Raw genomic sequence first — 24,119 nt, forward strand, 5'->3', positions numbered from 1 at the left:
CCACAGGTGTGAAAGCTGCAGTCTGGAACAGAAATTGGACTCAGCCTTGGCAGCATGGCAAATGTTAGTGCCTGCCTTTTGAACAAAAAGAGTACCTGATTGTTGATGCTGAATAGCAGCCTGTCAGCTGTAGATGGTGACCAAATGTATGATGCAAGTGCCTTAGCTGCACATGGAGGTAAATAATTGCTGCATTCATTCTTATTAATCAATCATTATATCCCTTAATGAGCATGAGTCTATCGTGTTAACATGATCCTGATTTTTTTCCACTCTTTTCCTTTTAATTTCTAGATTGCCAAAGTGGCTACAAATGGCAAACATATCAGCTATTGAGAGGATATTTACAGCTGGACAGTTGTGAGACAGAGCAAGCCTGCTGTCTAAACTAGGCTGATGGTCCCCCCTTAAATCAGAACAGAATTAGTGCTTTGTGTAGTAATCCCAAACAGTTTCTGCTGAGTGAGTCCCAGCAAAGCTTTAGCACATCCCTTAAGATTATGGGGTGTGCTTTCAGTGTGATCCCAGAGGAATTAGGCAGGCGACTTCAGCTGTTGGCTTAACGTAACTTGTGCTGCCAGCCTTGCTGGAAAATGTATCCTTCTGTAATGGAAAAAATGCATTTCACACCCGTGTCACCTCTCCTTCCTCATTTCTCTCTTCTTCCCCCAGAAGCAGTCTTTGGAAAGAATATTTTAATGTTATCTTTCTTTTAAGCCTTAATCAAATCCTGTTTTGTATTCTGCACTGTTATCTCTGCCTAAGATACTGCAGTGATGGAACATAGAGGAACAGATGACACTGAAGGAACAGTGTTACTATCATCTCAGGTTACTCTAGAAATCATGGGTATGAAAAAAACTTAATTAAATACTTTTAGTTATAAAGGAATTTATACTTGTATCTGTGTAGTTCTAGTGTCCTTTCCAAATTTTAAATGGCTTGTTAATTTGGAGTATCGGAAGAAAAGGGAGTGATCAGGAAAGGTGCTTCCAGAGTTCTTATCCTTTCACTTACAGGGTTTTGTCTTTCTCATTCCTAAGGCACTTTTGAGTAGTTCTGGAGAGGAGGTTGTCAGTGTAAATGGGGGTATGTATTTTTACAAAAGCCTATCTGATGAATGTTTTCTCCCCCACACCGTGGATTGCCCCTAACAGGATCAGTGAGTCTGTTGTTATGGAACTTGATCCCTTTGAAAACTCATTAACCCTGAACACTTAGATTTGCAGCCCTCTGCTTGGCTGAAAGGACTCCTAGTGCAGGGAGTCCCATGGTTTATTTGCTTGGGGTACTCCAGGGAAGTGAGCAGCAGTAATTCCAGAGTTGGACCTACATCCCTTTCTCATGCAGTCACTTGCAAACATATTTTTGAAATCTTCCTCCAATCTTCCATTTAATTTCCAGACTAGCATACTAACTTGGCATTTTTCTTCCATCTTCTTAGTCTAAGACCTGATGATCTCCTCAGTGCTCCCATTTCCTTCCTTGCTTGTTGCTTCTCCGTGCTCTGGCTCTGCTCTTGTCCTGGAGATCCATGGCAGGGCTCCCATGGTGATTGCTGGGAGCCCAGTGAGGAGGGGAAGGCTCTTGGCCTGCAGCTCATCCCAGCTCCTGTGTGTGCTGAGGAGCTGCCTCTGTTCAGGCTCTGCCCCTGGGCAGCTCTGGTGGAGCCACAGGAACAGGCTGTGCCTTCACCTGCCACCACCCTGTCCTTGTGTCCTGCAGTGCTTTGCAGAAAGCCCATCACAGAGCCTCATCCTCTCATTTTGCTCCTGTTGCTGAGCTCCCAGTGGAGAATTCCAAAGGGAGAGCCTAAGCGTGCCCAAGAACTTTGATTATAATGTGCTATTACTGCAGATCTCTGGCTGCTGTCCTGAGGCTGTTGGATACACATTCGAAAAAGGGTGAAATGGTGGAACAAAATGATTATGGGAAAATCAAAGCTTTTAAAGACATTTGTAGGATGAACAGATGTTCAAACATTCTTTTATTTGGTTTCCAGACAGACGTAGAGACTTTCCTTTCATCCTCATAATCAGTGCATTATGCTGTAATTTGTAAAAATGGCATTAAAAAAATATTAACAGGGTCATATTGTGATCTACTGACTCTGTGTCATTAAGCTGTGAAGTTAAGAACAGCAACTGGGAACATGGGTTAAATGTTGCAGAATGTACTGTACTAGCATATATTGTCAGACTGTATTATAATGAATCTAAAATAGAATAAAGATGTAAGGAGTTTTTTAATACTGCTAAGGTTGTCAGTGTTGCAAAACTAGGAATTATTACGGCTGTGCAGATGTTTGGTGAGTAATACATCTTCGGGTTGTGGGGAGAGTAGCAGGGAGAAAAGGTTTGTTTTTACAAGCCTGTTTTCTGCTTTTCCTTGGAATTTATTTTGGGACTGCAGTCTGGCTTGTGATCATGCCAGAGGTCTGGAGCCAGGAGGGTCAAAGCTGTGCTCATGGTAGCAAGGATTCAGTAGGTGGCATCCTTTGCTTGGAATCAAAGCTGAGTCTCCCCACCTAAAAAGGGGGTTTGCACTGGAACTGAAGCTGAAGGGTTTGCAGCAGGCTTGCAACCCAGCTCTTAAAGAACAGCTTCTGTTAAATACTACAATGCATTTAATGTCTGGGACAGAGCCATCAACTCCAATCTGTTGACCTAAGCCCAAGGCACTGGTGTCCTTTCTGTGTATGTTTCTGGCTCAGCTGAAAATAGCTCTGTCTCTTAAATCCTATATTAGTTGGTTGCAAGTAATTGACTCTGGAAAAGTGAGCCATCTGCACCAGGGGAGTTCTTGATGTGTACAAGGCATCTCTTTCTGGACAGTGGCACTTTCCTTGCCTGTTGGACTCTACAACCACGGGGTGGTGAAGCAAAATGAGAGCCCACCACAGCTCATGGGAGCTGCAGTGGTGAAGGCACAGTCCACCCCAGCACTGTTTGCCTCTCACTGCTGGGAGAGCAGCTCTGTGTTTACATCTGTAGAGTGCTCTGGGATCTTGTGAAATGAAGGATGAAAGGCAGCAGAGGAATGCTACCTTATTAGCAGTTTCAAAACACCTTCGTGTTTCCCCTATAGTTTAATATCCACAGTGAGCTGGAAAGGCTTCATTTACAAACACATGAGTTTTAAACAAACTTGTTGAAGATATAAATAGAATTATTTCGAGACAGAGTCTAGCACTGGAAGCCAACCTGCCAAGCCTGGCAGAAAGAGAAGGACTATATGAGTGCAATCTGTGGTAAGGTCAGTTTTGCTACATGATGGGCATCCAGAAGAATTCCAGGGGCTTGAGGAAGCTGAGTTTATGTGAAATACTGGCAGTCTTCTGGGATTCCCCACAAATTCTCCTGCTTTTCTGTGCAAACAGGGTTAAAAACATCCGTTTGCCCTGTAGACAATACATGATGAAAAAGAGTGCAGTGGATCTGCTTATGTCAATGCCAGAATATGGAGTCTCTCTCACATTTCCTGCTGTGCTAGCTGCAGTTCCAGTTGCTGGGTTTCCATGCCTCAGTAAGTGTTACAGTTCTTTATTTTCATTTGTGTGTCTGATACAAGTGCTTTTCCAAGATGGTGAAATCAGTCTGCAAGACTCCGATCATCCACTTCCCCTCAAGGTAACTTGCATGGCAAAGGTGAGTGCTCTAAGGGACATCTAAGCCATACATTTCTGATATGCATTTGTATACTTTTTCTAGGAAAAGAAAAGGAGAGAATCTGTCCAATTCTTTTTTTTTATTTCACAGCCAGCTATGAAAAGGAACTCATTGAATAGAATCAGAAAATACTGCAAGATCTTTGGTAAATCTCAACTCTGCACTGCTTTACAAGGCACATTCTTAAAAATGAGACTGTCTTTTTGACTATTGAGTCCTTGCCAGTCCTGCCTGTTCTACTTCATATTTCTTAACCAAAAGGTAATTTGAGGTCTGGATCAAGTGCTGCTAAACTGACAACCCCAGCAGTGAATGAGGTGCCTGCTAACACCCTTGCACTGGCATTTTGGCTACACTGATCTGATTACTTTTGATCCTTTAAGAAAGTTAGGCTGTTCGTTAGCTCTAGCATGTTCTGTTTAGATCAATTTCTTCTCCTTTGAGTGGAAGTCGTGCAGTTTTCTTGTGTTTTGGTTGATCATTCTGAGATTTCCCAAGGGCCTCATTCATGTCAATCACAGAGACTCCATCCTTTTTGGACCACAAAATTGGTTTTATTAGGTTGTATATGGCCCCCATTCAGATGTGTAGGAGCCAGTTCTTTTATACTATTTTCTGTGAAAACTGATATTTTAGTGCCTATAACTTCAGTCTGACAGTTAGGAGTGATCCATGCCCTTATGGTGAATTCATTCCCAAAACAGCATTCCATAAGGACAAGCTGAAACCCAGACCCCACACAGAGGTTTTGCCTAAATTTCTTCGTTTTTGCTAAAGTAAGCGATCCATCATTTAGTTTTCTTTCTTAAGCCTCCCTTCAACCAAAGCTGACTTGAACTCTGCACTCTCTGAGAACACAGTTTTGTTACCTGGAAAGGTCAAGGTCTTTCAGAAGCTCTTCTAGACACTGTTAATTTACTGAAATATTACCTACATTGGTGCCCACCTCTGTTAAATGGATATGGGAATTTTTTTTCTGCAGAGTGCTTGGTCATGCTGTCTGTGAGGGCAGTAGAAATGCAGATGGGTTACTTAGTTATTTATTGTGTAGGAATAACTAAAATTATTCCCCCCTAAACATAAGGCATCTGAGAAGTGTGTTTTCTTGTGTACATCTCATTTGTTTCATCTGTAGATGAACTAAGGTTTCAATTGCTGATGAATGTGGAAAGGAAAAGGAAGGGATGGTTTTGTGTCATCTTGCCTTTTAAACATATTGTTGGGGAATTCTGGCAAGAGAAGCATTTTGTTCAGAGAGAAATGCAAATCACTTTATACCTCAGTATTGGGAGGGGATTTTGTGTTGTTTTTAACTGTGATCATTGATCTGTGCTTAGAACCCCACTGAGTGAGTGGACAGTTTGGTCTCCATCCAGTTCTAAATTGAGCTGTAAATCTCATTTGCCATCTGGCAAAGCATGGCATGACTGGGCAGTTTCAGGCAGAGGTCTGGATTTAGAACAGTGGAAGAACACAGAGGTTTGCCAGATTGGAATGGAAACAGAACTGTCAGGAACACAAAACTCAATGAGAGGCATGGGTTTAGGCTGAAATGTATTTGTAGAGACCTTAAACTGCTGTAATAATGGTATGTGAGTACACTTATTTAGTAATTCTGTTGTTACAACAGGTACATAAATGTTTAAGCATCACAGCTTAACATACACAATTTCTTTTTTGTGTTCAATTGAGAAAAGCTCGTACAGAGTATTTTGATTTCTCAGTACCAAGTGCCTTTGATAAATGATGTATTTCAAAACCACGTCATTATGTACAACTTGCTCTGACTTACGTGTTTGTGCAGTGAGTTGATGCCCAGCTGATGGGTACAAAAGTGGGAGAATGGATTTGGTCAGTTCTTCCCTGCCACGTGTGGGATGTCACAGGGCTGGACCTGAGTCTTCAGACTGTGGCTCCTGCTGCTTCTCCTCCTTTGCTGCCATGGGAAGGGCACTGGTGACTCTGCCATCCTTGAGGGTAGTTAGTCAGGACTCCTCAGAACATTTCTTTCCTGCAGCAAACGTAAGAGGAAATCTGTCATAACTTTGTCTCTCACTGAGGCAATGCAGACAGAGTTTGTCCATGTGGTCCATATTTGGTTTCATCCATCCTGCAAAGGAAGGTGCTTAAATGGATTGTCTGTGGATTGCTATCCACCCTAACATAGAAGGCTCATGGTACTTGTGTCCCACTACTAAAATAGGCAGAAGTGAACTTGTGGTAACTTTGTCCACAATTATTTGCTTAAAATACAAAATTAAAGTCATCTATGAAAGAGCAGCAACGACAACCTTCAATTTGTACATAAGGCTTGCTAATTTGCAACATTAGTTTTGCTAGTTAGTATGGGGTGTTTTTTTCCCCTTAATTAGAAATTTAATTAGAGCATGCTGTGTATTAAGATGTTAAAGCTTTGACTGGCAGTTTGGAATTGCAGCAGGATCAGCTCTCTCTGCTGGGTTGCAGCACAGCAGGGATTAGCTCGCACCCTCCTGCCTGCAGGTGTGTTTTGCTTCTTGAGTCGAATCATCGGGAAATGTTCCTCCAGGTAGGAAGCATTCATCTTCCTGATCAGACCTGTCTGTTCCGAGGAGCCTGAGCTTAGGGAAGAGCTGCAGATTCACAGATCATACACAGGGTGGAAGGACAAAGTCTCAAACCTGCATGGAAGGTCAATTGTTGGAGTGTTTCAGCTCAGCACCTTTGTCCACTTCACTCCAGTTGTGCTGCTGCCAGTGCAGGAAGGTTCCTTGTCTTTGGGGATCAGTTGCTATTCTGGCCCTTCTGCAGCTCCAGTTTTCAGCCCTGAAGAGATTTCCTCATCCCTGATGTGGGCTGGCTGTAGCACACCATGCACAGCGAGTTGCTGGGTGTGAGGGAGCCTTGTGGGCTGATGTGTTTGGAGTTGCTCAAACTCCCTTACCTCATTTTCCTTCTCTCTTGTTTTAAAGAAGATTCAAGTGGAGATAGGATAGATTTTTAAACATCACACTCCTGGAAAGTACAAAAACTTCTGCCATGGATAATTATGGAATAACCTATATAAGGGAACTGTTTCCCCAGTCTTCTCACAACTGGTGGATATCTTGTGTCCTTTGAGCCTGAAAATTCATATTTTTGTTCTGCCTAGAGTAAGTGTGGGTTTTTCTGTTAGCCAGACAAATACACAATCATTTATAAAACTGCTGAAATGCATTTTCCAAGATATCTTGTGGCACTCTAACCCACAAGCTAATTATGGTACTGCAATTATAATTTGCTATTTTGAGTTGATTTCATGTTCTGCTGGAACAGAAGTCATGATTTCCCTTATTTCTCACTGTTTATCAGATGTCATCTGTCTTCAGAAGTGCAAATCTTTGCAACCTCTATTGGTATAAAAAACTATCTTTGCTTTCTAATGGTTTTAGTCAATCAATATTCTCTTTCAAATGAAGATTGATAAGTAGCATTTTAATAATTTCACTATTATCTGTCCCTTTTTAGCATCATCCCAGAGATCCTGCTGTGCAGGGTCCCTGTTCTATTGAGTGTTCATTTTCTATTGAGTGTTCACATTGATGCCCAAATCTTTCATCATGGGTTCTTCTGTTAATGTGTCCACATAGTTCAATTTATATATTATTGATGGTTAACTTTCACTTGTCAATACTCAATTTCAACCTAGCTTTGGTGGTACTTAAGTTCTTCCTCCTCTTCCTGCCAGCTCTATTAACTTTCTGCTATTTGCAAATCTTGTCCAGTACAGTTCTTCCCTTTCTGGAGGGTCCCTAGTTAAGCAACACTGAATTAGTGTGGACTTTTTTAGCACTTGTTTGATCTCTTGTTTGATTAAAGCCATATTCTTACTTCTGTCCTTTTCTTTCTTTGCTTTTCTTGCAGAAAGTCTTTGGTAACTAAATGGTTTATGAATGTGTGTGTATAATTCTAGTATAGTAGAGGTATCCAGTTTTCCTTGGCTTTTTTTGGTGTTTAGTAAATGACATTGATCAGGATGATTGGTCAGCCTGGCTTTGGTTGACACCTCATGGTTTTATCTGGGACTGAAGTAAGCTGAGACCGGTCTGTATTTCCTTGAAAGTTCAGTTTTAGAGAAAGTGGTAACTCTGGTAATTGACTGTAGTTAAGAGATATATGTCTGTCAGTGTGTAAATAATTTTAAAATGCTATCAATAATCAGTGAAGCATTTTATCAGTCATTTTCTGCTGATTTTGCACTTACTTAGTGAACTTGTCATTTTTATAGCAATCAATAGAAGTGGCCAAGTTGATAATTAATGAATGTTATTGAGCATCTCCACTTTTTACTGAGCAATTCTAGATCAAAGTTGATCACAAACACAAATTCTAGAGTTTGTCACCTGATAGCAAAAGCAGGTTCTGTTTAAACTTGTAAAGGTGAAATTTTTATTTTCATCTGAACTTTAAGCTAGCACTGTCAGCACCATGTAATGAGATTTTTGCTGAAGGACCTTTGCAGGTATTGTGGATGTTGAGGTGGGCAATGCTTGAGGAGTGGCTGAGCAAATCCAGGGTCACTGTTCTGCACTTGGCTCCTTCTGTCTCCTGCCTGTTGCAGTAACTTTGAGTCCAGCATTTCAGTGTCTTGAAAAGGGAACCACACCAGGAGAGGCTTTGCAGCAAGTTGAAAATGAGCAGTGATGTAGAAAATATGCCATGATTAAAACAAAAGCTGATTTAATTAAATGTTTATGGCTGAGACATTCTGGTGTAAACAGCCTGTGGCTCCTGGATTGCAAATTAGGTGTCTTTCTGTTTGTGGCCAATCTCACTGTTTTGTGCTTGTGGTACTGGAGTTTCTGTCACTCTGAGCTCAAAGTACCAAATCCAGGTGAGTGACTTGCACATTATGGAATAGAAGAATCCCTTCTCTTGAGCACAGGTGTGCAGCCTTTCCTGGAGGGGTGGTCAGCAGCAGCACAGTGGGTTACAGAGCAGCAGTGCCACGTCCATTCCAGCTTGTGGCATTTATGTGTGAAGAGGAGGAGCTCTGTTACATGTCTGAGTTAGATGTCAATACAACAATGTCTGTCTAAGACAGCACCAAATCCCATTGGAAGTGCTGAGTACTGAGCTTCCACTCTGCTTCTGACATCTCCATTTTTGTCTTGGAATCCTGTTGCTTTATTATCAGTATAAAAATATTAAGAGAGCAAAGATTTTTCCATTCCATTAGCAAGATCTCTTCAGAATCTGTGATTGACAAGCATCTCTCTGCACCTTTTCAGTAAGGAGCTGTCATCTGTTAGATGTATATAGAATGGCAGGAACTGTTAAGTTTTGAAGGAAATCCTAAAGTCACCTTGTCCCTCTGCCTACCCAGAGGAAGGATCAGTTGTGTATGTGTTCTTTTCTGGTGTCCAGCTAACTGTGTTTTAGAGATTTTTGTTACTAGCTGTCACAGGACTTCAGTATCATTAGAGTTGTTTTGGAGAGCAAGGGAACAGATTTTTTTCTCCCAAGGTATGTTCCTCATTGCAGTGTAAGCCTATTTATATACATAAATATATTTATTTATCCCTATCTATTGTGATACAGAGAACATTATTCTTTTTCACTTTGCAGCATTCTTTATATACTTAAAGACTGAAGATGGATGTGATCAGTCTTCTTTCCTCTGGACTAAATGTTCTTTGTTGGTCTCTCCCCTTGGGGGCTGTGTTTCCTGGACCTGGCCTTGTTTCTGTCTTCCTGAGTTTCTCCAAATGCTCAGTGTCTTTTCTGAAGTACATTTCTCTCAGCCAGGCAGTTCTCTAGCTAAGAACTCAGGAATGCTGACTAATTCAAGTTGGATTTTAACTTTGAGGGTATCTCAAGACATCTTCCTGTTCCTGCTTGCCTGTCTGCAGGTTTTGCACAATTAGGAGTTTATTGTCTTGACTTTAATGTGTGAGCCCAGATCAAGAAGCCTCTCTGCAGGTTTCTTAATATAAGCTTCCCTTTCTCATTCTGTACTTACACATTTCAACATCCCATCTTAAATAGCTTCCTATTTTTTCAGACAACTGTCCCAGTTTGCTGGGTTCAAATTCTAGTCCTTTCCTCCAGCATATTAATTCCTAACTGATCTATCCAGTTGTTTGGATCATTAATGAAAATATGGAATAGAATTAGATCAAGGACAGGCTTCTGTGAACCAAGTTTAATACACCCTCCCAAACAGCATGCCATTGATAACTATTCTCTTAATGTTCTCCAAACAGTCTCATTCTCAGTCTATAATGAATTTCTCTAGGTGACTTTTCCCTTGCTTATGCAAATATCTTGTGGAAAAGATGTCAAAAGATTTATTCTAAATCAAGCTACCTACACCTGTATTCTAGGCAGTATTTTCAGAGTTACTTTGCTTTTATTTGGCTTCAGCTGCAAAACTGGACCTGTGTGGACCCCAAGGCATGTGTTTATTTTTGAGTTTTACTAGAATCCATTTTTCTTAGAAAAAAATTAGATTTTTAATATGTAAGAGGATGTTTGGGAATGTGGACTTCTTTGGTGCAAAATATGCTGTACACAGGTGATATGCAAGTTATCTTTGTTCTGTAGGTGCATTTTAATCAATTTAAAATCAATTTAACAATGCAAGATTGTATTCACAGCCTGGTTTAATTGTTCTGCACTTGCAGCCCTGAATCAGAGCTGTCATCACACACTCAGGTGCCAAGCATCCAAACACAGCCTGGACCCAGTTTCAGCCCTGCAGCTTCTCTCTTATGGCTCCTGTTTAAATCACAGCCTGCAAGGCTTTCAGGGCTGAGAGGCAGCAAATTTTGCAGTTGAATTAAACAACACTTTGGTGACAAGGGTGAATCCTAACAGGAGCCTGAGGAGACATCCAGGGTCATTTTCACGTATGGAATAAGTGGGGATTTGAATTGCAGGTTAGCATTGTGGTCCATTTCAGTATCATGATGCTTTCAGGTGGGATTAAAATGTTTTCATTAACATTTAAAAATCAAGTAAGACATTTTCTGATAATTCCTTCTCCTTTCTTGGCCTTGTAATAACCATATAATAAATTCAACAGCTGATGTCATGAGGAGCTATTGGATTTCAGCCCATCTGAACATGGAGATATTAGGATGCCTCCTGCACCTTTATATGTAATGAATATAGTTATTATAAAGTGCTGCACAACATCACCTCTGCACAGGGTGCTCAGCAAGCAATCTCCAGCAGAAAATGCCTGCTGTTTCCTAAGCCATGGGAAATGCTCTCTTACTCCATTAGCTTTGCTGCACTTGCTTGGTTTTTCCCCCTCCTTGCTCCAAAGAGGAGGGAAACATATCTTTACAACCACACTAGGGAAAATTAGCCCAACTGTATTTTACAGGTAAACTAACAAATAAGAGGAGAATCTGAGCAGCCCCCTGGGACTGCATTTGTTTGCTGCTGGGCTGTTCTATCTGCAGCTGGCATCAGTGGAAACCTGAGTGCTCCATTAAAAGTGGACAATCTCTGTTGGCTGGGGCATGGGGCACACAGAGCCAGCCTGTTCTGCAGACAGACTGATGGCCTTTATCTCCCCCACCCAGGGATGGGAAATGATGAGACTGAAACAAAAAGCTTGAAACTGGGACTGGAGTTCTTACCCTGCAGCTGTCATTCCAAGGAGGAACAGGGACACAAGGTTGTCTTCAGGGTGCATATGGGAAAGTCACTGAGTGAATTAAGTGAGGATTGGGGATCACCTGTAGGAATAGAAATAATGCATGGTGCTGGTGTGGGCCCCAGGTAGGGACATGGGGGTGTGCATCTGGAAATCTTCTTTCCAAACCTTGGGGATGGCGTGGGGAAGTTACCACTCTGAGCTGATGAGGACAATAATCTGTTACAGGGTGTACCCTTTTAACCATGGCCATGGATAATGCCTCAATCAGCAGCACACTGTCCTCTCACCCACCCCAAGGAGCCTACGCTCTCCTGTAGCATTTTCTTCCAGTAAAGTGACTGCTCAAATGATGCCTTGATGCTCTGATTGCTCACACAACAGAAAGTAAGGGTTATATGTATTTTGTCCCCATGGTGCAGCAGAATTAGATTACATCTCAAACACCTGGGGTTAGGGATGATTCATGGGGAATACCCAGAATTTGATGTTTTCATCTTTTCAAAAGACAGCCCTTCAGCCAGGGGACATTGTGCCACAAAGGAAGTACACTGGGCTTTGATGGTATCATAGGCTGAAGGGAAATGCATGATAGTACTCTGAATGCAAGGGAAGTGGTCTTTCCACTCTGAGTTTGCAGATATTTGAGTGGTGAATTCATTGGTTCTCCCATGAAGAAATTATCTTTACCCCATCCTTGCTGCTTCTCTGTCCCTTTGTTCCACCAACAATTTTTATCAGCAGATATTTTGGTACAGGCAGTAAGCTGTTGTTTGTCACAGGCTGAAGGCCTTGTTTTGTCACTAAATGCTGCTATTTTATTACTTGCTCTTCTCTTTTCCAGTCTGGCTCCATGAGCTACCCAACAGTAACACTGGAGTTTTGGGGCTGTTGGGGAATTGCACGTGGTCTTGCTATCCTTTTACTTGTTAATTCTATCAGGCAATGTTATAAAATGTGTGAAGGGAGAGTTCCCCATATCATCTGCCTTTTGATGATCTTAATCTCTGGTCTAGTAAGTGACCTTTAGATAACAGCCAAGATAGCATTTTATGCTCTAAAATCGTGAACATAGAAATGAGTGCTGCAAATATTCCTTTTGCTCTTAGCTGTCTGCCCTGTGTTGGGTACATAGGTTGAATCATTATTTTAATTACCTTTTGAAGGTAAAGGTGGCATCCAATGAGTGGGATTTTCAGAAGCAGTGACCCTAAACCTGCTTCTACCACAGTCAGAGTGAGTTTCATGGCTAACTTAGGGGTAGGAGTGTGCCCACAGCATGCAGCTGACAGCCCAAACCAAGCTGCTGTTCCTGGTTTGGTATGGCTGCAGGAGTGACCTTGGCTGATCTCCAAGAGAGTTAGGGCATTTTCCCCCAAATTATAGGGATTTAACCTCTCATTTGTAGGACATGTCTGTTCAATAGTATCTAAACCTCTCCTCACATACACAGTAAAATCTGGTATTCCTGCAGAGGAGGGGAAAATATCTGGGGAAGGTAGAACACAAGCACAGACCACTGAATACATTTGGATATTGTCTTTTGGTTATAACAGTGTGTGAAACCTCAGGATAATCACTGCAAAAAGAGGGCAAGGGTGGCTCTACTGAAAAATACTTCTGGCTTAGAGCTTGTGCTCATGGTTTTGTCAATTTGACCATGGTGTTGAACTGAACTGTATCAAAGAATAATACAGTTTGTGATTAGCCTTTAGGCCCTTCTCCCTGCACCATGCATAGGTCCAATCCTACTTGCTTGACTTTGTGGGTTCTGAGAACTTCACAAGTGTTGGAGTGAGGAAGAAGCCCAGTGATCCAAATGTCAGCAAGGATTTGGCCATCCTGCAGCTCCCTTAGCAACCCTCTCTGCCATGCGTGTAGAATATTTTCTGCCAGGTAAGTGGATCATGTGTCGTTTTGGTCTTATTTTCAGCTACTTTGTGTGTCATCTTCAGAATCCTGAAAAATTGCCCTGGGTGTCTCATGGTCTCAAAAATACCTATCTCTAATGCACTATTCTCTGCCTCCTTTGTGACCAATGTTTTTTCTCCCTTCCCTGTTTTTTCTAAGATGCTTCTGGTCAAGAGGTTTTGTTTCTTATAGCACCAGGAGCAGAGTTAGAGAGGAAGCAATGCAAAACTCTGATATGTCCACATCTCCCTTCAATCTGTTTATCTTCTGCAGAGTCCTGATAGTGAATGACATTCATATAAACAGTGGCTAAAAGACCTGATGTGCACAATTCAAACATCCTGTCAGGGTCTGGGCACATGTACCTGATTGAAAAATAAACACCTAACATGCATAAATATCTGATGTGTTTTCCTGGTTGAAATCTTGTGTCCCTGTGCAGTGTTTTTGGAAGACCTACAGTTCATTCTTCTGTTTTCTCAGAATCCATAAGATACAACCTGATTTTAATTCTGCCTTGAGCTACTGGCTGTGACTTGATTGATGCTGTAGACAAGTTTATCTGAATGCAAGTTTATGTAATGTAGCAAACAGTACTCCAGAGAAACACTTAAATGCTTTTCTGTTTCCAGCAGTGACCTGTTAAACTATTTCACACAATTTAACCTTGTCTCTCCCCTTCAGTACACTTGATGGAAAGGACAGTGCTTCAGTCTAGAAAGCTATACAGGCTGGACCAGGCTGTTATTTCAAATTCTGGAATCTCCATTTGTGCAAATTTTTAAGCACCAGATCTGAAGTAACTTTGCTTTCAGTTGGTGCTAGATGGTTTCCCAATATCTGAGTGACTCTGAATCTGTGTTAGACTGTGTGCAGCCATGGTTAAAATCAGGTTTGTTCACCCTGAAATTCCAGTAGCTTGAAAGAACACCATCCTTAGATCATGTTTTCATTGCTGCTTCTTTGTGTCAGCCCCCTGTAGTGGGATTTTTGACCCAAAGATTAGAAGTTTGCTGGAACTGGGGGCATACAACAGATGAATTGCTGGGAAAGGTGTGAACAGAAGTGCAGTAAAGCTCTTCTAGAGACATCATTGTAGCAATTGTAGTCTGGTTCCAGCTTTCAGCTGTGCACAGGGTGGGACAGTCCTGAACATCTGTGGTGCTGCTCTGGCTTGGTGGGTTCTCTGTGCTGGGCCTGTGAGGATAAAACTGGTCCCAAATAAAAGGCTGGGAGGTGACTGACCACATGCAGGGCTTTCACTGCACTCATCTGCCTGGAGGGACGAGATAGAGAGTCCCAGAGTGGTGTTTCCAGAAGAATATTCCTTTTCATGGCAGGAATACCAGAGTTTTTCATACTGCTCAGGGGACAGACCTCAGGCAAAGACCTTCAAATTTGAGCTCTCTCCTACACCTGGGGAAGATGATGGCAAACCCAGTCCAGGAGCTGCTGATGTTAGAGGGGATCAGGCTTTGAGTCTCAAAGTCCTCAGTGATGACTGTTTTGGTCTGTAGCAAGGCTCTGGTAGAAACTTCCTTGTGCAGTTGAGTTTTGCCTAAGAGAAGAAGTTTGTTTTTACAAGGAGCTGCATAGTGCGTGCTGTTCATCCCTAGCTGTGTCTTTGCCCTCCTGCTATCCTCAGCTCTTTTCAGAAACCTTAGATTTATCACTCTTGGATTGTCTGTCTTGTTCTGGCTTTTAAAAATAAAAGCTTTTCAAAGGGCCTTTGGAACAGGCTGTGTTATTTTTGGCTCAGTCTCTTAGTGACACTCATTGTAGAATTAAAACTTCTAATTAGAAACCAAAAAAAAATTGCAAGGGAAGGAAAACATATTGCAGCAAAATTAAGGTGGATATTTTAATTGCCCCAGAGGCATGGAATTGCAGCCCACTGCAGAGTTTGCTCTGGCCCAGAAGATCACTGTAGAAAATGATTACTGTTTTCCATAAATAATCTACAACCTTTTAATTTTAAAAGCTCAAACAAACATCTCTGCCAAGATACTTGGACGCTGCCTGAGTTTGATGCAAATATTCTAATAAGGATAATTTAAAATTTACACACATAATGTTGGGGAGACAACAGAGAGAAGAGGGAAAAAGTAGTGAATTAAGATGGTAAGGGGAAAATATTGTTGTAATAAAACAAGAGATACAATGGAGTTAGAAGTGCAGGTGACCTCTGTGACCTTGGATTTTTCAAGTGATTAATTTCTCCTGCACAAACTTCTTGCAAATTGCTGTGAGATATCTACTGTGAGGCTCTGCATGAAGTGATGTGTCTGCAGAAATTCGTGTGGGCTCCTTCCCAGTTTGGGTGGGTGGGTGCTGCCTGATGCTGCTCTCTTTGCTTACCCATGTGTGCATGCTTGGCCATGGTCAAACCATCCCTTTTCCATGGTACTTCCCACTGGAGCAGGGTGGGTTGTGCTTGTTGGTGTCTGTGTGTGTCTATGTCTGCCAGAACCCCCTGAGGTCCCAGCAGTGCTCTGCAAAGCTGTTTTGAGGGGAGAGGAAAAAGAAACAGAGAAAAAAAGATGATTGACAGTAGCCCTTTAGATTTCTGTTGTTAATGCACCAGTAATAAGATAAGGCTTATCTTTAAATGTTCATGGAATCGAGACTTTGATGGAAACAGGCTTTTGGGTTAATATATTTTTGATAGATAAAGCAGAACGAAATGAATAGACCAGGGGAACATGCAGTATTTAGAGAAAGATGTATTTTTTGTTTAAATCTCTCTCCTGCATGCTGTCTGGTAGCATGGGACACTCACATCAAATGGTGTGTTTGTAAACATGTCTCAGTGTGTGTTTTAGGGGGTACAGGGGCCTAAATGGGTGTCACTGGGCTAAGGGGTGCTGAGTGAGATGAAATCTGCTGGTTGAGATGGAAAATCCCACCTTCTGTCCCTTCACTTCCATTCAAGCCCAGCTCTTGCTGGGTGGGTACATGTGAACAGGTAAGAGTTTGCAGTGTAGAGATTCTGCCTCCCCCATGCTCTGATATGAAAAAGGAGGTGCATGCCAGCCCCTTTGAGGAGTTTGGGCAGTAATGCTCTGTTGTTTGAGCTGTGCAGGGGGAGTTTGGGAGGCTGTAGTCATTAATGCATTTCAGCTCAAGCCCTTTGGACAGTCTGTTTTGCATATTTGCCCATTTGGATGAAATGATCTCTCAATGTGTGTACGTAGTGCAATGTCTGGGAAGGCCATGGGACAGAGCCTCCTTCAGCAAAGAGCTGCAGCACCTGGGACTTGATCCCAGACCTCTTGGTTGCTGCTTTTCCATTGTATGTGTACATCACAACTGTTGAATTTCATCTGCCTGGCTTCATCCCTTTATTTTATTCCTTTCCAGTGAGGAGCTGTGTGTCCTTCCTTGTCTCTCCCTGGCCATGAACCTCTGCACTGCAGCCCCAGACATCTGAGCCATGCAAATTCATTTTCTCTGTAACCTGCCTGGGCTCAAAATGATCTCTCCCTCTTAGGATATGCTGACATAACCCCAGTATTTTACCATATCTTCCAAAGTATCACTATAAATGGCTGCTAGGGCATCACATGGAATTGCTGGTAAATATTGCCTGGCAAGTGAGTGGCAAAGCTGGGAGAACAAGGGCCCAAAGTCTTCAAAGACAGACAAAGGGGTCTAAAAAAACCCTGTAACTCAGGGGAGGCAAGAGACACAAATTTTCATTCGATTACATGAAATCCTTGATGTGGTAATGCCAAATTGGGGCTTTGATATCCCTTGTTTTAATATGACTTCTTTACTTTGTCCAGGGTTTTGCTTGTTTTAAGGGGTTATAAAGTGAGGTCTGGAAACACAGAGTAAAAGCTTTGGTTCTTGTCAAAACTGGTGACAGAAGTCTGACTTAATGCCATTAGGATTGGCATCAAATCCAGGCAAACAACTTTTCCAGGAGTAATTTTGCACAGAACAGACTACAAGTGTAGTAGAGTCCAAATTCCTCCTTCATTTATCATTTCTTATTTTTTCAGCCTTTCACTGAGTGGTGGGCTCTGAGTTCCTGAGCCTGCTTGTCCCTGTTTGTGGTGCCCCTGTTTTCAGCTGGGTGAGTGTATCTGTGCTTGGGGGCACCTGTCACAGGTGCCTTTGCACCACCCTGAAGTTCCCTTCCTTTGGACAATTCTCGTGGAGTCTCTTCATTAGGAACCAAATGCATTTTAGAAACCTGCATGTGTGTTGGTTAGAATGTATTTGTGTAGCTCACAGACCTCTGTGTTTAATTAACGTGAAACAACCGTCTTGAATCTAAGAAGTTATCTAGTTGCAATTAGTTCTTGTTTGCTAATTAATTACCAATGGATGATTAAAGACTTGTTTACTGAGGTTTAGCAGCTATCAAGACACACATCTAGTACTCAGGGGATTTACTATGCAGTAACTGGATTGTTGAATTAAATTCTCGTTGCAGACCTTTAAACTGTGACTGAAGAAAGCTGCTCTGCTGACAGAGTTTCTTCTTGCAGCTCACACGGATCCTCCAGGTCCTGCTGCCAGGGGTAGTGCTGCCCTTCATGGGAGAGGTGCTTTGGCTGATCCACCTGATCACTGGGCTCAGCAACTGAGTCCTTCTGCAAATTAAAGGCAAGGAAAATGAGGCTCTCAGGTGCTGGCTGTGTTGGTTGAGCAGTGCTGCTCACACACTCCCAAATTCAGTCTGTCATGTCTGGCAGTCATGGTTTACCTCTGTGTCTATGTGGGTGCTCATCACATCAAACAGCCATGAATTGTGTCTTGTTCTGTTGGATTTGATTGCAGACTGGCTTTTACTCCTGCATGTAGGCTTTTGGTTTTGCTTCTTTTGGCAATTTGCTGGGTAGTTTTGTTGATTTTGTTGGGTTTTTTTTTAAGTCTGTGGGTTTGTTTCAGATTCAGTCCCTGTGTTTATGGACAATTTGGTCACCAAAACCCCAAGTTTCTGCTCACCACTTGATGAATAGGATCAAGATTTAAGGTGGCAATTAGTGGCTTTTTTGGGTAACCAGCTGGAAAGGGCTTGAGAAGGTGTTGTATTCACTGCCTTCTCAAAACCAAGCTCTTGAGGTGCCTGGAGATGTGCAACCATCATTGCTCACTGCTTTTGAGAGCCCTGCCCTGCACATAGTGGATAAAACAACAGAAGGGAAAGTTAAACACTGGACTCATACACAGAAGCTCTTGGGTTTGCCACAGAGAACACAAAACGTGTTCATGCCAATGCACACATGTTTTGGCATGAACAAAGCTGTCCATGCAGGTGTTGGTGAATAAAAAGGGACAGAAGTGTGCTTTGTGAGAACAGCAGTTCAGAGTTTGGAGGGTTGGCTTTAAAAGTTGTCTGCAGGATCTTTGGCCTCTGTCAAGGACTGCTCTTGCATTTTGGTTTTTAGCCAGTCATGAAAGGAGGTAGGAGACCAGCAAGGGTGCTGGGAGTTTCTACATGGAGACAAGCTTGGTAGGATTTCATGGAACAATTTCATCCATTCTTTCATTTTCTCATGTGCTTTCCTTATTTATAGCCAGTGGTTTGGATTGCTTTTCTCCAGACTCTCTCACTAAGCGGAGCTGGCAGGGAAAAAAAAAAATCAGAGAGAATGAGCAACTGTGGCAGAAAACTGATTAAAAAGAATAATTAGCATTTGCCCCTGATAAATGAGCAAAGCCATTAATTAGACTGATTTACTCCTGGCTTTTTTTTTTTCCCTTCTCCTTTTCCTCTCTCTCTTTTTTTTCCCCCCTCTTTATCAAATGGCAGCGCCGTGACTGCCCCTTTGGTACGTTTTCATCAGCTTTTCACCAGTTGTCAGAGCTAACACCCTCCTTTCCTGGAGCCCAAGCAGCCTCTTGTAGCTAATGGATATGGAATGCAGCCAGAGCTGATAGCTGCTAGATCTCCCTGGCTTACAGGTGTTTCCATCATTACTGGCATATTATCTGCCAAGGGGTCTCTTCTTCCTCCTCCTCCTCCTCCTCCTTTTTTTTTTTTTTCCCCCTTTCTGTGTTTACCCTTCTTTGCAGTGTTCTAGAAGTAATTACAGTTTAAAAAAAAAAAAAAGCTGGCAAATTTTTAAGAATTTTATTTTATGCAACACGATGTCCCGGTGATCAAATCAATTTCTTTTTTTGGCACGGTGACAAACAGCGATGCTGCTGCTGTCGCCTGTTTGAATGTAATTACCAGGATGAAAGGGAGAATTTTAATTAAGACAATTTCCCCCCACACCTTCTTCCCTCCTCCTTATTCAAATGATGAGCTGGGGGCTGTGTTTTTTTAGTGCTGGGGGTTTTTAATATGTGGGTTTTTTTTATTAAGAAATACTACTAATCATCAGACTATTGCATATTATATCATGACTATGCCCCCCCACCCTGATGAGAGCTGGCTGAAGGCTTGGGTCTGTGCAGAATGGGAAAATGATACATTCACAGTCTCAAATGGGAGCTTGGCATTGTACAAGCCAATATGAGCATAAAAGTCCTTGTTTCAGATCTTAAATGATGCAAATGGGATCGCTGGCATGTGTATGGTGCTTGGAGACTTTTGTGATTAATTATTATATGCATTCCTGTAATGCCCAGAGGTCAAATTCTTCATGCAGTTTAGGGGCCTGGAAGCAGAAATGGGCCCAAGTGGCTGCCTGGGAGCCAAATGCCACAGAAGCATCACAACATCTGGATTTGACCTTCATTCTTTTGAGCCAACTCCAATTTGGGGAAGCATTTGAATTGTGTGCTGGGCAATGGGTAAGAGTAGGATGCTTCTGGGGTAGAAGGAGAAAAAAGTTGCTGGCAAAGGGCAGATGTGGAGTGAAATGGAAGAAGAATATTCTGGGATTTGTTGGAAGGAGCTGGTAGAAAGCTGCAGAGAAGTAAATGGCAACTGGAGCTGGGAAATAAGAGAATGAGAGTTTATCTGGAATGGGATTTACTTTTATAGTTCAAGCAAGTACAAATGGATAATTCTTATGAGCCTCTGGCATGGGAGGAGCATTGGCAATGGGTTTGCAAATCAAGACCATCAGTTAGAGCTTTGTAAGAAACTAGTGAAGTGCTGGACTAAGATTTTTGGGGATATTCAACCAAATTCCCTAATCATTCTGTGAGCCTTAAGTCTTATTTCAGGGGGTTGCAGGCTGGGGATGATTTTAACTGGCTGTTTCCTTGGAAAGGCATGTTAGCCTGCAGTACTGTCACCTCTGTGCCCTGAGTCTCAGCACCATTTGCAGAAGTTATACAGAGATCTGCTCTCTCAGACACAGGCAGGGCATCCTCTGAGCCTGGCCACGCAGGTCTGTTAGCAATCCAGAGTGGCTGGTTCAGGGTAACTCAAAACTGCCTCCTTCCCCCAGGGCAGGACACACACTGCCTCCAAAATACCCTTTTTAACCTGCAGCCTTGGGACCAGGGCAGTGCCATTACTTGGGACTGAAATTAGGTCTTCAGAGGATTGGTGTTGGAAGGGGCTACAAAGAGGAAATTCATTTCCCAGATGTGTTTTTGAAGCATGTCTCATGTCGGTGGAAGGTAACTTAGACCAGTCTGGGTGCTTGGTTCCCAGAACAGCTGAAAGTTTGTGTGCAGGTTCCTTGGCTGTGCAGTCTGGGGCAGGTACCCTGAGCAGGGCTGCACCCTGCTTCTTCCCAGGGATCACTTCAGGCATGGCATGAAGATTGCTGGACAAATAGGAAAACCTGCAGAGCAAGGTGGGTGCCTGACAAAAAAAATGAAGGCAGCAAGCTCTGTTTGGGTCTCTTCACTTGTTCTGTGATATTCAGAGAGGTCACAGCTCTGCCTCCCACCTCGCCTGTCTCGCCAGCTGCCACGGAGCTGTGGAGCTCAGGCATTTGGGCAGAGCTGGGTGGAAAAGCTGAAAAAAGGGAACTGGTAGAACTTGAACCTTGGCTGAATGGCTGCCCTTGTCCTCTGCAAAGAAACCATTCCTGCTCACAAAATCCATGTGCTTACACCTGGCTTTTCAAGTGCAAAGGGGGAGCTTTTCTCCTTCATTGCCAAGTGAGTTGGGGCATAGGTAAGCTGTGGTGTGGGGTGTGAGGACCAAATTTACTGAATAGAGGGGGTCAGGGGGTTTAGGTGAGAAACAGCACTAGAACCAGGATGGTGAGAGAGTAGAGTGGATGTATCACTGTTATTCTGGAGGCCTTGGGCTCTGCTGGATTTGTCCTAAAGCTGGCAGCCATTCATGGGCTGGGATCACCCCACAATGGCCAGTTGTCCTGGAAGGGATCCCTCCCTGAGCATGGCAGCCCTGCAGGGCTTGGCAGAGCCTGGATGCGCCGGGTTAATGAGCCAGGATCGGTATGCACTGTGCTCCTGCCACACACAAACACGTGCAGCAATCTGAATTATTTGTGTGCAGCCCAGGTCCCTGGCTTGCTCCATCCCAGAGTGGAAATTGCGCCTGAGGTTAATGCACTGCAAAGAATGTCGGGGAAACGTTTTGCGTTTTAAACAAATAAAAATCAGTGCGTATTTTTTTAACGCTTGCTGACCAGCTCTTCACATCCTGTTAAGCTAAATATTTGCATGGTGGTGGTGCAGAGAGGGCTGAGCAAGGAGCCCCTGTGTTTCGTTTGGGTGGCTCGATATTGCCATCAGCTGCTCTTTCCTCTTCTGTCTGTTTTTCTTAGCAGGGTCAGGACGAGTTTCACAGTCCAAATGGTTCACTGCAATTCTCTACAGGATATCCTCATTTTACTTTAATGGGGAGGAAATTAATGAAACATACAGGCCCTGGGGCTTCAAATACTATACATTAATATTATCCCAACGTATTGTGGTATGTGCACTCTCTCAGACTAAACTTTACACTGGACAGAGGAAGTTGTGATCAGATTCAGGTGCCTGTGAAATTTAAGTGGTGGGGGGGAGAAGGGGAAAAAAAATAAAGGAAAAGAGAAGCTTGTAGCTGTTTCCTTCCATTTCAGCCCCTCATCAGTGTGAGAACGGGGGATGTTCAAATGAGATCAGGTCAATACAAACCAAATAAACTGTCCCAACTCACAGGACAGGAGTATTTAGCTGTATTTGTGTGTCTGAGACACTCATTCTTTTGATTTGTTGGTTACCTAGTTTGGATACCAAATTCTTCCCATCTGTCACTAGGCCAGTAGTAATCTAAGACAGTGGTGGTCTTTGTAGAAAATGTGCTGCTAAAGGATTCCAAAATCTTCCCACCTCCTTTCTTCCAAGTGAAAAACACCACAAAATGAGAGAGTGTCATAGGAATAAAAGAAAATCAAGATCAGCTTCAGTTTTCTTTGGTGGTTACAGGGGGAAATGAGAAGACAGGTCAGAGCCCTCAGCTGTCACCCCTTGTGCCAGCCCCCTCATAAGCCAACAATTTCCATGCAGTGATGCATTCTGGCTTCAGCACAGCCCAGGACCTTCAGCTGGGGGTGCCTTGCCCAGACAGTGGATCTGAATGTTATTAAGCCTTTCAAGACTACCAAGAGGCTTTGGCCATGTATTGAAAACAGCTTAGACCCAGGGTGCTCTGCTGCCATCCTTGCTCTGAGCTGCTTAAATCCAGCCCCTCTTGTGTAGCTGCTCCTGCAGCTGGAAGGGGGTCACTAACACTGGGCTGCATTGGGCCTGTTCCTCAAAGCTGCTGACAGTGAATTCTGCTTTTCCTTCTGGGATTTTGTTTTGTTTTCTTTCTCCTTGTGCTGCAATTTCCTCACGTTACAGCAACTGGCACTGCCTTTGCATCGAAAGGAACAGTCCTTTGCAATTTTGGTGGAAGAATGTGGAGGCGGGGATCTTGTTTGGAGAAACTGGCTGCATCAAGGAGAAATAAGAATTTAAATGGTCATCATGGTCTTGGGGGATAACAATGCTTTTTTTTTTTTTCATAGAAATGCATTAAAAAACCTTAAATTTTATATGGGCTGAAGTAGAAAGCAAACCCCCGCCCATTCCCAAGCTCCACATCCCCAATTCTGTCCATTTGATTTTAAATGTTGCTGAACCACTTTCCTGGTGGAGAAAACCACAACTTGAATATTACCACATTTTGCAAACTGAAGGCTCTGCCTTGGGATATGGGGACAATTTATTAGTGGAAATATCTTTAATTAATTTGTGCACAAGTTCGTGTTTTTCTTTAATTCTTCTCCCCAGGCACTTGACCCACAGTAATGAAATCCGAGAGTCCTTTTCAGAAAATTACTTTCTCAGCATTTTTGTTCCTTTTAAAGTTAAGTGTATCGCATAATGACCATGAAATGTTATCCTCTATTAGGAACACACTTTTCACTGAGAGTCTTCAAATAGAGTTTATTACCAGGAGCTCTGTGGTAAGCTGCCTCACAGTCCCACGGGCTGGCTCTGAACTCAGAGTCTTCCAGGGCAGGTGCTCTGCTCGGGCAGCTCAGCTGGAGCTGGTTGGCACTGCAGGAAGGCAGGTCCAAGGTTTGGTTCCAGCCTCAGGAGAGAGCAGAGCTCAGGCCAAAAGCTGGGCAATGGGCTCCTGCAACCCAGCTGTGTTTGAGAACCTCACATGTGACCTGGTGCCTCCAGGGTTTTTTGGAAACTTTTTGTTAGGTCTGAGCAGGGGCAAGGGCCAGGATGGCTCCTGCTGGTCCTGTCCCTACCAGTGTCATATTGTGGTGGCACTGTCTCAGTGGTTCCTTCTTGCCCAGGCTGCCCCTAGGGAATTCCAAGCTCAGGACATGCCTTGAGAGGCTCCTTGGTGTCCTAGGTACACTTTGCCTCTGGCTGCAAACAGTCCATAGGGACAGAAGGGTTTCCTTTGCACAGGGATGGGCCAGCAGTCCCCTGTGGTTTGGCATGTGGGATGCTGGCACTGACACAACACACACTGGTGACTGAGGGGGTGTTTGGGAGTAATGCTGCCAAGGCACAATGGGATTTTTCAGTTTTTT

Source organism: Oenanthe melanoleuca, chromosome 12 (genome assembly GCF_029582105.1).
Source record: "Oenanthe melanoleuca isolate GR-GAL-2019-014 chromosome 12, OMel1.0, whole genome shotgun sequence".
NCBI classification, from domain to species: Eukaryota; Metazoa; Chordata; class Aves; order Passeriformes; family Muscicapidae; genus Oenanthe; species Oenanthe melanoleuca.